The sequence below is a fragment of the Mobula hypostoma genome, chromosome 14 (assembly GCF_963921235.1).
Source record: "Mobula hypostoma chromosome 14, sMobHyp1.1, whole genome shotgun sequence".
In the NCBI taxonomy this organism is placed as follows: Eukaryota; Metazoa; Chordata; class Chondrichthyes; order Myliobatiformes; family Myliobatidae; genus Mobula; species Mobula hypostoma.
This window is the reverse complement of record NC_086110.1, coordinates 53,092,339-53,107,971: the sequence shown is the minus strand read 5'-3', so window position 1 is coordinate 53,107,971 and position 15,633 is coordinate 53,092,339. Positions and strand designations below refer to the sequence as shown.

At 40.9% G+C, this 15,633-nt stretch overlaps 1 protein-coding gene across 3 annotated transcripts in view; it reads right to left on the bottom strand.

Moving 5' to 3' along the window:
- Positions 1–15,633, bottom strand: part of cdh13 (cadherin 13, H-cadherin (heart)) — a 1,230,859-nt gene that overhangs the window by 931,724 nt on the left and 283,502 nt on the right. The window lies entirely within an intron of this gene.

Below are 15,633 nucleotides of genomic sequence, written 5' to 3'. Positions count from 1 at the left end.
GCAACATTTCTTTCCTTCATTTCTGTTCAGTGACATTTTATTTGTAGCATATTCCAGAGATTTTTGTTGTATCTCTGAAGCACCCCGTACTGCTGTTTCCGTTGATATTACAATGTTCAGCGCCTTCTCTAATGAAAAGTCTTTTTCACACAGGAGCTTCTGTGTGGTTGCACAGTCATGTCCTTCAATGCGTCCGATAGACCAGCTCCAAATTGACAATGTTCTGATCATTTGCGCAATTCAGTACAATATTCAGAAATGCTTTCATTTTTGCTCTGATTCCATTTGTAAAATTTAAATCAGCAATGAACAGTGGTTTGGGGTTTAAATGCTGTTGGAGAGTGTCTACTATTTGCTCGAACATTTTTTCAGCTATCTTTTCGGGGGTTTACAAGCTCCGTAGCAGCCTGTATGTTTTAGCTCCCATAATACTGAGTAAGACTCTGGCTTTTTTGTCATCATTAACACTGTTAGCCCTCTCTCTCAATGTAAGTTGCCCAGTCTTCAATGCCACTATCAAATATTGTAATGGTTCCAATCATCGCCATCTTTGTTATGTTAATTTAGCCCCGTTTTCCCCTTGTTTTCTTTTTGACTCACATGTCCTTTTTGTTAGTGCCACGAGCGCACTCTGTCTAGATGTGTGTGTCGCTCCTTTTTATCTCCCTTCTGGGGCAGGCAGACCCTCAGCCCCGGGGATTCAGCGCCGGCTGTGGTCTCACCTGGACGTGCTGCGGCTCTGACTGTGTTTCTTGGTCTCCCGACGTTCCCAACCCCGGCTGTGCTCCCGCTTCCTTTCGGACTCACGGCCTCGCTCTGCCTCCTTCTCCTGCTCCTTGGCTCATTCCTTGCGCTTTTCCTCCGAGTGTCAATATCAACTAAAACCCGGAGTTCCGATAAGATGTAGGTTCATTAACCTCGTCGCCAATTTGTTGTGTATGTGGCCTGGTTATACAACAATGCTATTAATAAAAATGCTGGAGACGGGAGCTAAGTTTCATGGTTCTTTACTGGCATAATCCAAACTCGGCACACAAGTACAGATCAATACGCGCCTAATAGCACATGTGCAATACGTGCCTAATAGCGCATGCAACGATATGTTACTAAAGCATAAAGTAGTCCCTTATTATAATGTAGGCTATATGGTACAGTTTCCTTGGGGTGGAAGTCCGTAGCTCCGTGAAAGCAGCAACATAACTGGATACAAAGGTAAAGGGGTACAGCATGATTTGCCTTTATCAGTGAGGCATTCAGTATAAAAGTTGCAGCAGTGTAAAACTTTGATTAGGCCACACTTGGAGAATCATATACAGTTTTGGTCACTATATGAAGGATGTAGAGGCTTTGTAAAGGCTGCAGAAAAGATTCAACAGGAGTATCAGCTGTTAAGAGAGGATGGACAAATTTGGATTGTTTTCAGAAGTATATTAAATGACTGAGAAGCATAGGCAGGGGCGATGGTCAGAATGTACTCCCCCCAGAGTGGATAAATCAAATGAAGGAATAGGTTTAAGGTGAGATGAGGGAAGATTAAAGGACTCTTGCATGGCAGGTTCTTATTTACACAGAGAGTGGTAGGTGGCTGGGAAGTATTAATGGTGAGGTCACAGGAGGAGTTACAATTGCACATTTATGAAGCATTTAGATAGGCACTTGAACAAGCAAGGAATGTAGTGATGTAATCATGCACAGGCAGATGAGATTAGATTAGTTTGGCATTGTGGTGAATACAGACATATGAACCAAAGCAACACATACAAAAGTGCTGGAGGAACTCGGCAGGTCAGGCAGCATCTATGGAAATGAATAAATAGTCAACGTTTCGGGCTGAGACCCTCCATCAGGTCTTGAATGGAAGGGGAAAGAATCCAGCAGAAGGTGGGAGATCCATCACTTTCTTATGCTGACTTCTTTCCTCTTCCTATCCAGTCCTGATGATGATCTTGAGGTAACTACTACCCTACAGTATCTATCAGTAAGATTTGAATGTGCTGAAGTTAGATCCAAGTCACTAAAATAATTAAGAATGAATATTTGGATGATTGTGCACACTTAGAAGATTATTAATTATCTAAGGCTGAACCCAGTAATATTATTACAGATGCAAGCACTTACATTTGAAGGTAACTTTAGCCAATCTCCATGGTTTAGCTAGAAACTTCCAACTTCCTCAGAAAGGAAAAAAAACAAGATCAATACATATCAGGGCCTAAAAAGGCCAGCATTCCCAGCATCGGCTCCACATGAAGGAAGCAAGAGGTCACAGAAACAATCTGACATCGTGTAGCAGCCTTTCCCGTTGAAGATGACTCTGTGCTGGTTATGTGAGAATGCTAAGTATATCTGTACCCTACAACTATCATTCCCATACCCTGCAATCACTAGGAAAATTTCAGTTCCAACGCTCATTATTAAAGTACACAATATGCTAACTACTATACAGAGAATAAAATGCAGTCCTGCTCATCTTGACTAAAATGGAAGCGTTAAACAAAAACAAAGCTCCTTCACACACTAATTTACTCATGCAGCTGTTCATAAGAACCATCATCAAAGACAATGACCCCCGAGTGCAACTGAGTGGGATTTAAATATGCCAACATAAAAAGGCCTTGATTCAACCAGAATTCTGAGGGTGAGATAATTAGCATGATCAGGTGGCTTGTTCATTAAAACAGTGCTAGAGGCACCCACCCAACAGCAGTCAGGAAGAACAGAGTCATCCTCATTCCTTCTCGAGGCAAGACAACACGCATGAACCATAAGAAAGGCTGATGGTTTATTTCACTGTTCCCTCAGGAAATTCAACAACATTAATATAAAGGCCTGTCTCTTTAATTCTCCATCCCACCTGAAGCTATCTGTGAAAACATAGCCAAATGTAAACCTGAGGAACTGCACCTTATCTTCTCCCTGGGCTTGTTGCAACCTTCAGACTTGATTTCAAATTCAACTATGTTAAGTAGTCTGTTTTTCCACAGTTATACCACATACTACATCCACAAGATCTCCCCATTTCTGATCTGGCGCTGGTGTCATCTGCCTTCCCCTAATGGTGTATAACATAAAAAGCTGAGGGAACTCAGTAAGTTAGAGTGTAAGCCTGGACAGAAACGTATGCCAGTTCATTTCCCTTCATAAATGCTGCCCGATCCATTGAGTTTCCCTAGCTTTTTGTGTATTACTCTAGATTCCAGCATCTGCAACATTATATTTCTCCAAATGATTCTATTATCGCCTTCATTACATACCAGATTTAAGCACCAGGAGCCTAAGTGTGCTCACTTATCACCCTCCAGCAGCTGTCTCCACTGTACACTCCCTTCCACTCTTCTGCCTTCCCCTAACTGACTCCTCTATAATTCTGCGATTCCTCTACTCTATCTATACTCAGGACTGTGTGGCTAGGCACATCTCAAATGCCATCTATAAATTCACTGATGATACTACTGTTGTTTGCAGAATCTCAGATTGCAATGAGGTGGTGCACAGGAGTGAGAGAGATCAGCTGGTTGAATTGTGTCACAGTACAACTTCGACCTTATATCAGTGATAATAAACCTGATTCTGATTCCTTTTTGTCTTCCTGTATCTATTACACACCAACCTGTGTCTTCCACCTTCATCGCACCCTGCCCCTTATCTGGCTTGATCTGCTCGAAACTCTACACACCCTGCTCCCCCCATTTAACTCTCACCCCCATCAGACAACTCCCCTTCTCTTTATACTGGCTATCTCCCCTTGCACCCCCAACTCTCCACTCCCAGTCCTGATGTGCAGAATTGACTTGAAACATCAACAATTTCATCCCTTCCTACAGAAGCTGCTTGACCTTCTGAGGTCGTGCAACAGATTCGTTTGCTGGTCCATATTCCAGCATCTGCAGTCTCTTGTGTCTCCAAGCTTGTTTTCTCTGGATCAGCTCTGCATTTTGTTATCTCTCTGCAAATATCATCTGTCTGCACTAACATTGCTTTATTGGCTTTACTATAAACCTGACCTGGATTTTACAGCTTTAGGTGTTCATTTGTTCATTTATTCTCTCCAATTGCCTCCATTAATCTATCAATCAGATAGCTTCATCAACAGTCCATCACTATAGTAATCTGGCCTTATCAGGGAAACTATATAAGCATGTATCTGAAATTACAGGTTACAAGCAGTTACAAATCTGAGTGAGGAGCCCTCCATAGCCATTATTCCTCAAGAAACTGGAGCAATAACTATATAATTGCTATAATCTAGGTGGATCTGGTCTTCTCCTCGCCATTGCCCTCACAATTGCCTTCATTATTTGTGATGTCTCTAATGCATGTAGTTCAGCTCTGGCCCATCTAAGAAGGGGAGTGCTTGGTGTGGACAAATATTTTATATAATTTTGGCATATACATAAAAAAGTCATCATAAAGACAGGAAAGACTGTGCCAAGTGTGAACAAATATCATCTGTCTGCACTAACACCACTTTACGCAATGATGTGGCAAAAGCAACAGCTTTGTGGCTCAGTTTGCTGACGATACGAAGATAGGTGGAGGGGCCGGTAGTGCTGAGGAAACGGAGAGTCTGCAGAGGGACTTGGATAGATTGGAAGAATGGGCAAAGAAGTAGCAAATGAAATACAACGTTGGAAAGTGTATGGTTATGCACTTTGGCAGAAGAAATAAACGGACAGTATTATTTAAATGGGGAAAGAATTCAAAGTTCTGAGATGCAACGGGACTTGGGAGTCCTTGTAAAGGATACCCTTAAGGTTAACCTCCAGGTTGAGTTGGTGGTGAAGAAGGTGAATGCAATGTTGGCATTCATTTCTAGAGGAATAGAGTATAGGAGCAGGGATGTGATGTTGAGGCTCTATAAGGCGCTGGTGAGACCTCACTTGTAGTACTGCGGGCAGTTTTGGTCTCCTTATTTAAGAAAGGATGTGCTGACGTTGGAGAGGGTACAGAGAAGATTCACTACAACGATTCTGGGAATGAGCGGGTTAACATACGAGGAACATTTGTCCGCTCTTGGACTGTATTCCTTGGAGATTAGAAGAATGAGGAGACACCTCACAGAAACATTTTGAATGTTGAAAGGCATGGACAGAGTGGATGCGGCAAAGTTGTTTCCCATCATGGGGGAGTCTAGTACGAGAGGGCATGACTTAAGGATTGAAGGGCACCCATTCAGAACAGAGATGTGAAGAAATTTTTTTAGCCAGAGGGTGGTGGATCTATGGAATTTGTTGCCACAGGCAGCAGTGGAGGCCAAGTCATTGGGTGTATTTAAGGCAGAAATTGATAGGTATCTGAGTAGCCAGGGCATCAAAGGTTATGGTGAGAAGGCGGGGGAGTGGGACTAAATTGGAGAATGGATCAACTCATGATAAAATGGTGGAGCAGACTCGATGGGCCAAATGGCCGACTTCTGCTCCTTTGTCTTATGGTCTTATGGATTCCTTGAAGTCAAAGAATGAAATACAGGCATTGACATTCATAATGGGGTTAATTTACAGTTCTATAAATAAAAAGCCTTTTCTCAGTGTTCTGTGTATTGTGTTATTGCAGAAACCCATGTTTCTAGTGCTCACAGAAAACCAGCAGAAAGTTTGGGGTCAAATTTCTCTGCAGATGCTGTGAAGCCAAGAAGCTTTGCAATATTGCTCTAATCTGTGTTAAGCTTATTTAGAATTACATAGCATTATTTTGTTTCTTTGGCTTTGTGAGCAGATTTTTCGAGGCCAATGTGTTGATTGCTGTGCCCTAGTCTCATCTTGTTATTTTATCCCATTGGGTTTGAATCAATTTGCAATGCATTAATTAGTGCTAATCTACAACAATTAATGTAATTCCCTATTCAGTACCACATTGCATGGACATTAAATCTTAAAATCAGTTCACTATGTTGCTGAGTAATTTCCATGTGCTTCAATGAGGACCACCTTTTATGTTACTAGTGCTTTTATTTTATGGTCATCTTGCGCCAGCACAAAGTGGTAACTTCATATCTGTACATCAGTTTATTCTCTGTCAAAGTGTGTTTACTTTGGGAAATCATCTTTCCACTTTAGACATGATTATAACAAAGTGATCAGCAAGCTATGACATACACACCTAAAACAAATTGTGATCTCTTAGTACATTCTACAACTATGGTGCTGTAATCTAGATCACTGTCACTCTCAGCTTCCGGGTGCAATGATCTCTTTCATGTCTCACCATCTATTGTTCAGTGTCACATTGGGCAGTTTCTTACACAGGCAGAGATTTCTTTAATTTTTCCTTTCAGCTCATGGGAACAGTCGGAGTGAACAAAGGGGATTTGCTGAACTGAAGGGATTTGCTGGCAAAGTGCAGACATTCTTAGATGCCATTTATAATCTCACTTCTTAAAGAGAGTTCCTTTTAAATAGTTTCTGGGTGTTCCTGGTGTAACGCGCTGTCACGTTCACTGCTGAGGTAACGGTTTCCCTGTAGCAGCAATGTTTGGGTTATGGTTGGAGATAACAGGATACATGTTAGCTCATAAGAGATTGTTGCTGTGTCTTGTGAGTCTGGAAAGGTGTTTTTTTGCCGTCTTTTGTCGAGGAGAGATGAAGAGGGAAGACACGTATGGAGAGAGCTGATAGACCACCGGACGGAGTGGACTGGGATCTGAGGGTCCGAAGGTCAGTGACGTTCGGAGGAGACCGATGGTGGAAGAAGGACTACTGAGTAAGCTCCAACTTGACTTTGACTTTGACTTGGGCCCTTTTTTTGGTTTTGTTTACTTTCATTACTAACCCTACATTCAGATTAAGATTCATAAAGTCTATCATTTAATCGCATATGGTGTACTGTCTGATATTTTGCGTTGTGGGTTTGTAACTGGGGGTACATCACACAGCATCCACACAAACGTGATTACCTAGTTTGGTGGGGCCGAAGACTGATTCTCTAGACGAACATGAGCTGGGCGAGCCTAAGGGTTACACTGGCTTTTGCCCTGGAAGATCCCATGGCCTTCTTGAACAAACAACAGTATCTTGCAGGTACTGTTCTCCACCCATCTTTCTAGTTCCCTCTGAATCTCTAAGAACACTCTCCCTTCCTTTTCTCATCATTGCAACAATCATTCATGAGACAGCAGGATTCTCTAATTCAAAGAGTGCTGTTCTTAATACATGCACATTCCTGCAAAAGGGCTGACCTCCAGAGTCACAACAGAAATACCAAGTGCCAACAACTACAATTTCTTGCAATAGATCTTAAGATCGACATTCACAAATTGAGACAAGAAAACGTTACACAGAGAAACACACAACACTGTTCTCAGAATTTCACAATGGAAAATTGTACAGTCCATTCAGACTGAAATGGAATTCAGTCTTAAGTATGAAGGTTTGCATCTCCCCAAATGCATGGTCAAGAAAAATATACAATAAATGGAAGAAGATTGAAAGGTAGAGAGGAGAAGGGAACCTTGGAATGTCCATTCAAAGATCAAAAAGGAAAAGAAAAAGATAAAAGGATATTAGCTTTATTTGTCACATGTACATCAAAATATGCAGTGAAATGTATCATGTGTGTCAATGACCAACACAGTGTGACTATGTGCTTGGGGCAGCCCACAAGTGATATCATGCTTCTGGAAGCAATATAGCAGGCCTACAGCTTACTCAGTCCAACCCAATTTTCTTTGGAATGTGGAGGAAGCCCACGGGATCACGGGGGAAAGGTACAAACTCCTTACAGGCAGCAGCAAGCATGCTGTAAAGCATTGCTCTAACCTCTACACTACGTGCAACCCCCATTGTACCTTTAATCATAATAATACAGGTTGATAAAATGGTTAAAGCTCACATGAGTTTCAACTGGCTACTATATTACAGGAAAGATATTTGCACTGGCGAGGTTACAAAGGAGATTTATAGTTTATTGCTTGGATGGAAAATTGCAGTTGTGAGAAAGATTAGATTAGACGGGGTTGTTTCCTTTAAAGCAGCTGAGAGAAGATTTGATTGAGGTACAAATTAAAATGGGCCTCAGAAGAATCTACTTTCCTGAGCAGAGGAGTGAAAGACAAAGGGTAATGGTTATACTAACTGGTTTAAGGATCAGTGGAACACTGAGATTTTTTTTACCTGGAGAGTAGTAGACATCTGGGACTTGCTGCCTGATGGGGATAGAAACACACATCACATTTAACCTTTATTTGCACATGTACTTGAAGAGCCAGGACCCATAGGCTACAATACTGGGATCAAGCTGGTTAAGTATTTTTCAGCTAACATGGGCACAAACAACCTCCTTCTGTGTCACCACATTTTTTGTGATACCATGAAGATTGCAATCATTATGGAACTTTACAAATAAATCTATGGGCACTGCTTTAATGGGATTTAAAAGCAGAGGAATTTCGGTGATATTATGTTCTAAAACACAAATAGGAAAGAACACACAGCAGAAAGGAGGTAACAAAGAGGTGATGAAATAAATACAAAAAGTGAATGCTGTCCCTGTATCCGTGGGGATATAAAAAAGACAACAACATGAAGAGAAAGGCTGAACTGAGCAGAACCAAACAAGCATTTGTGCCTAGCAATTCAAAACAGACTAACCTGTGGGGTCTAAGCAATAATACCAGTAATAGCTGCCCTGATTCTGCACTGACATAGAGTATCAAGCAAAGAAATATTTTATCTGAGCAGGGACATTGAAGATGCATGATATACTTTCAGCATGGAATACAATCTGCATACTTATGAACTATTTTAAAAGGACTTCAGACAAGATTATGTAGCTGTGATAATGTTGTGCCCATCATGCCTCTAAAGCTAGACGGGATTTGACACCTACTGATTTCAATATCTCTGAGTTTTTCTTGAAATTGCATTTGTCCTCTTTCCATTAAAATCAAGCATGCATAAGGAACAAGATATTTTTTTCAAATCCTTGATCAGTCATTTCTGATATTGTGGTCTCAGGAGGTGTTTTATTAATGAGTGAAAACTTCTACTGACTGCAGTTTTAGTGTCACGTGCATAGATATGCAGCCACATGAATATACAGACATATATCCACTCATGATGATCCAAAGAAAACTTTCAGTTCAAAGGCTGAGGCATGTGGCAATTAAATCTTACTTTATGAATACTTTATACTTTATTGTCGCCAAACAGTTGATACTAGAACATACAATCATCACAGCGATATTTGATTCTGCACTTCCAGCAGAATGTCTGCTTCGTAATAATGTAGAGGAATGTATCCAGCATCTATGTATTAACTTCAGCCCTGAAATCATATCCTTATTTTTATTTATTTACAAATAATTCATATTTTACTTTGTGCTTTATTTAGAGATATAGCATGGTAACCGACCCTTCTGCCCTAAGAAGCCCATGCAGAACAATTATACCCATGTGACCAATTAATCTACTCCATCTACGAACTTGGTTGGAATACTGGAGGAAACTGGATACCCAGTGGAAACCTATGCTGTCACAGAGAGGACGTAAAAACTCCTTACAGACAGTGGCAGAATTAAACCTGAGTCATTGGCACTGTAATAGATTTATACTAATTGCTACGCAACAGTGCTGTGCACAAATGTGAGGTCATAATGAGAATGTACAAACTCCACATGTTGTACAAATTGAATAAACCAATTGTCCATTCATTCATTATGCGGAACCAGACGACTTTACAACCCATAACAAAATCTTTTGATAACCATGTCTCTTGCATTGCAGGCTATGGGTTTTATGTATGTTTGACTATTCACTCATTTTCCCCATAACCATTGTAACGGTCTTTGACTGCCTAAAGAACTCAGAACCAGACTTAAGATCTTGATCTTAAAACACTCTTCCATGATTATGGATTTCCTATCGTGGGCATTTGCAAACACTGGAAAGTGGTTACCAAAGGAGTCAATACAAAATTCTCCATACCTAACATCTACTTGCAGGTGAAGCAAGATCATTGTTCTCTCCCAAGCCGAGATCCATAATACTTGGGCTCTATTCAATCAACTCTGAATGGCAAGTCACATCATTTCCTTGTAGGACACATGGCAAGAGATTACCAGAAGAGCAAAAAAATGTGATGGATATTCACTATCTGGAGACAAGAGGTTTTTTGCGAAACCTTAGCACAGTAGAAGAAACTGTTCAAGGTTCAAAATATTTATTACTAATTTCTAACTAGTATTACTTAGCCATCTTCTTGAGAAACAACACTAGTCAGGCCCAGGAAGTCCATTGATCACTTAAATGAGACTGCAACCTCATCAGGAGAAACAATATTTGTCTGTTAACCTAAGGTTCTTGCCATCTGATCTATCAATGCCATTGTCAAAATATCACATGCAGATGAGGTCATGACAAGACAACTGGCAAAGAGAAAGATATAAATGTTAGAAGGCAGGAAGGGGGGAGAAAAGACAAAGTCCATGCCTCAGCCTTGACTCCAGGGAGAACTCTTCCCAGAGCCTTCTTTTTGTGACAGGTGCATGTTCACCTGCAACTCATTGGTATGGTTTACTAATTTGAAGAATTGTACTTGTGGTAGGAAATACTTCATAAAGTTGCAATCTGTTAAAATTAATCCTAAAAATAAATGTGTTGAATTTAAAACTAAGTAATTGTGCTTAATCTGCTTCATCCGCTAGAAGTATCTCGTCCTTGCATGGGGAGGGGACACATTGCACAAAATAGTGATAATTGACAGCTAGACCATTTCAGAAAAGGCACTAAAGTGGTTAAGTAAACGAATCTTCAAATTAAAGGTTGAAACAGTATGATCTCCCAAAAGTGAAGAAACCTGTATAACTATAATATTTAATGTCTTGTTTTAAGTTCTGGACTCTGAAACAGGTACACTTGATATTATCACAGAACTAATTCAAGGGTTTTCTCAATGCTGCCTTGAGATCATATAACACTGCCACCAACAAATGAAAATTCCAACGGGGGTTCAAGATGCAGAAGATTGGACATCAAGTCCCTTTGTCAATAGCACACAGAATAGCACACAGCAGAGCAGCAATGATGTGTGTTTCTGGGAAAAATGAGGAAGGTGCAGGACATGTGTATTCCAAAAATGAAGAAATACTCAAATGGCAACATAATATAACCGTGGCTGACAAGGGAAGTCAAAACTAATGTAAAACCAAAAGACAGGGCATACATCAAAGCAAAAATTCGTGGGAAGATAGAGGATTGGGAAGTTTTAAAAAATCTACAGAGAGCAACTGAAAGAATTATTAGAAGGGAAAAGATGAAATATGAAAGCAAGCTAGCGAATAATATCAAAGTGGATAGCAAAAGCTTTTTCAAATATGTAAAACATAGAAGTGAGATGAGAGTGAATATAGAATCGCTAGAAAATGAGGGAGGAGAAATAATAATGGGGGACAAGGAGATGGCATATGAACTAAATGAATATTTTGCATCGGTCTTCACTGTGGAAGACACTAGCAGTGTACTAGATGTTGTAGTGTGCAAAGGAAGAGAAGCGGGTGCAGTTACTATTACAAGGGAGAAGCTGCTCAAAAAGCTGAAAGACCTAAAAGTACATGTCACCTGGACCAGATGAACAGCACCCTAGGGTTCTGAAAGAGGTAGCGTTAGAGAGTGTGGCAGAATTCGCAATGATCTTACAAAAATCATTGGACTCTGGCATGGTGCACTCCACTTTTTAAAAAAGGAGGAAGGCAGCAGAAAGGAAATTATAGACCAGTTAGCCTGACCTCAGTGGTTGGGAAGATGTTGGAGTCAATTGTTAAGGATGAGATGATGGAGTACTTGGTGACACAGGACAAGATAGGACAAAGTCAGTATGGTTACTTTAAGGGAAAATCCCGTCTGACAAACCTGTTGGAATTCTCTGAGATTACATGTAGGATAGATAAAGGAGATGCTGTGGATATTGTGTATTTGGACTTTCAGAAGGCCTTTGACAAGGTGCCACACATGAGGCTGCTTACCAAGTTAAGAGCCCATGGTATTACAGGAAAGCTGCTAACATGGTTAGAGCATTGTCTGATTGGAAGAAGCCGGCAAGTGGGAATAAAAGGATCCTTGTCTGCTTGGCTGCCAGTGACTAGTGGTGCTCCGCAGGGGTTGGTGTTGGCACTATTTCTTTTTATGCTATGTATAAATGATTTAGATGTAATAGATGGCTTTGTTGCCAAGTTTGCAGATGATACGAAGATTGGTGGAGGGGCAGGTAGAGTTGAGGAAACAGGTAGGATGCAGAAGGGCTTAGACAGATTAGGAGAATGGGCAAGAAAGTGGCAAATGAAATATAATGTTGGAAAATGCACGGTCATACACTTTGGTAGTAGAAATAAATGTCCAGACTATTTTCTAAACAGGGAGAAAATCCCAAAATCTGTGATGCAAAAGGTCTTGGGAGTCTTGTGCAGAACACACTAAAGATTAACTTGCAGGTTGAGTCTGTGCTGAGGAAGGCAAATGCCATGTTAGCATTCATTTCAAGTGGTCCAGAATACAAGAGCAGGGATGTGATGCTGAGACTTCATAAGGCACTGGTGAGGCCTCACCTTGAGTACTGTGAACAGTTTTGGGCTTCTTATCTAAGAGTAGATGTGCTGGCACTGGAGAGGGTCCAGAGGAGGTTCACAAGGATGATTCCAGGAATGAAAGGGTTATCATACAAGGAATGTTTGATGGCTCTGGGTCTGTACTCGCTGGAATTTAGAAGGATGAGGGGGGGATCTCATTGAAACCTTTCGAATGTTGAAAGGCCTACACAGAGTGGATGTGGAAAGAATGTTTCCCCTGGTGGGAGAGTCTAGGACAAGAGGGCACAGCCTCAGGATAGAGGGGCATCCATTCAAAACAGAGATGCAGAGAAATTTCTTTAGCCAGAGGGTGGTGAATTTGTGGAATTTGTTGCTACGTGCAGCTGTGGAGGCCAGGTCATTGGGTGTATTTAAGGCAGAGATTGATAGGTTCTTGACTGGACATGGCATCAAAGGCTATGGGGAGAAGGCCAGGAAATGGGGTTGAGGAGGAGAAAAATAAAGGATCAGCCATGATTGAATGGCAAAGCAGCCTCGATGGGCCAAATGGCCTAATTCTGCTCCGATGTTTTCAAAATTGTTGCTTCCTCAGAATTTTTTTTTGTTTATGATAGACAGCTTAAAGATGAACACAAATATCATTTCAGACTACTTGTATCACATATGAATTTGAAAAATCAACAAATTAACTTTTATTGAATATAATGTGTTTAATTGCATAATGGTGCTGATGCTTTGCAGTAATTCAACCAAGTTAAAGATATTTTGTTAATGATTTTCATTTGTACTCAGTGTCTGAGGCTTCTCGATTAAGTGTCCAACTATAATTTGCCAGCATTGAGGATAAGTTGTTGGAAGGCATTCTGAGAGATTGGATAAACAGGTATTTGGACAGACAAGGGCTGATTAAAGATAGTCAGCATGGCTTTGTGCGTGGCAGATCAAGTTAAACGAATCTTGTAAAGTTTTTCAAGGAGGTTACCAAGAAAGTAGATGAAGGAAAGGCTGTGGATGTTGTCTACATGGACTTTAGTAAGGCCTTTGACAAGGTCCCACATGGGAGGTTAGTTCAGAAGGTTCAGACACTAGGTATCCATGGAGAGGCTGTAAAGTGGATTTTAAATTGGCTGTGTGGGAGAAGACAGAGAGCGGTAGTGGATGATTGCTTATCAGACTGGAGGCCTATGACTAGTGGTGTGCCTCAGGGATCTGTGCTGGGACCATTGTTGTTTGTTGTCTATATCAATGATCCAAATGATAATGTGGTAAATTGGATCAGCAAGTTTGCTGATGACACTAAGATTGGAGGCGTTGTGGACAACGAGGAAGACTTTCAAAGCTTGCAGAGGGATCTGGACCAACTGGAAAAATGGGCCAGAAAGTAGCAGATTGAACTTAATGCTGACAACTGTGAGGTGATGCATTTTGGAAGGAACATTCATGGTAGGACATACACAGTAAATGGTAGGGCACTGAGGAGTGTGGAGGAACAAAGGGATCTGGGAGTTCAGACATATAATTCCCTGAAAATGGCATCACAGGTAGACAGGGTTGTAGAGAAGGCTTTTGAAATCCTGGCATTCATAAATCAAAGTATTGAGTGTAGGAGTTGGGATGTTATGGTGAGGTTGTATGAGACATTGGAGAGGCCAAATTTGGAGTATTGTGTGCAGTTCTGGTCACCTAACTATAGGAAGGATATCAGTAAGATTGAAAGAGTGCAGAGAAGATTTACTGGGATGTTTCCAGGTCTTCAGGAGTTGTGTTACAGGGAAAGATTGAACAGGTTAGGACTTTATTCCTTGGACTGTAAAAGAACGAGGGGGATTTGATAGAGGTTTACAAAATTATGAGGGGTATAGACAGAGTAAATGCAAGTAGGCTCTTTCCACTTAGATTAGAAGAGATAAATATAACAGGACATGGCTTTAGGGTGAAAGGGGAAAGGTTTAGGGGGAACATTATGGGGAACTTCTTCACTCAGAGAGTGGTGGGAGTGTGGAATGAGCTGCCATCTATCTGACATGGTAAATGTGGGTTCACTCTTAGGTTTTAAGAATAAATTGGATAGATACATGGATGGGAGAGGTCTGGAGGGTTATGGACTGGGTGCAGGTCAATGAGACTAGTGGAATAAAGTTTTGGCACAAACTCGAAGGGATGAATGGCCTGTTTTCTGTGCTGTAGTGTTCTATGGTTCTATGGATTCCTGTTGCCCTGGTATCTTTTCTCCATGACCACAATGTCCTGGTAAACCTTTCACCATGCTCGTCACTAACAGCACCAAGATTTGCAGGGAAGAAGTCTAAATGGGAATGCAGAAAATGAATCTTTAGTGACATGTTGAATTTCATGGTTTTATATGCTTGAAGCATGCTTTCAACCAGCTGCATGTAGTTTGGTATTCTGGAGATGCCCAGAAAAATTTCAACAACTTCTTTGAATGCCTTCCATGTGATTTTCTCCGGTCCCACTAGAAATTCTTCAAATTGCCTGTCATTGATGACCTGTTTGATTTGTAGACCAACAAAAATGTTTTCCTTAATCTTGGCATCAGTTATTCTGGGAAGCATCTGTCTCAAATATCAAAATCCTTCATGGAAATTTTTGTGCCTGGTGATAGCAAATTCCATCCTTACAGTCCTGAACCCAATAATTATTACTAAAACCTGTCCTGCCATGCAGTAGCCATGCCACCTAAGCATGCCTGGACAAGATAGGAAACTTTCCAGCTTACATCGTAGGCAACATTTTAATTGACTTGAATTATGAATAGAAATAATAAACATAAGTGACTTCAAAAAATGGTGCGTGATAGGGAAATTTCATGGTGAGTTTCATGATCAGTAGCTGAAAATGCATAAGATACACCTAAAGGTATTCCGGAAACAAAATCTTTGTTGTCCAGTGGTTGGTGGAAGGAACACATCATATCCCAAACCATACAACTTGCATGCCCCATCGAACACCTCCTCCTCCAGTATGACAAGAGACCACAGGCCCTAAATTAGACTATCGGCTAAATCAGAGCCGACAGACCTGTACTGGAAACAAGCCATCCTCGAGCAGAAGGGTTTGCCAAATAAGACGACGATAGCTCAGTGAATATTCCTCAC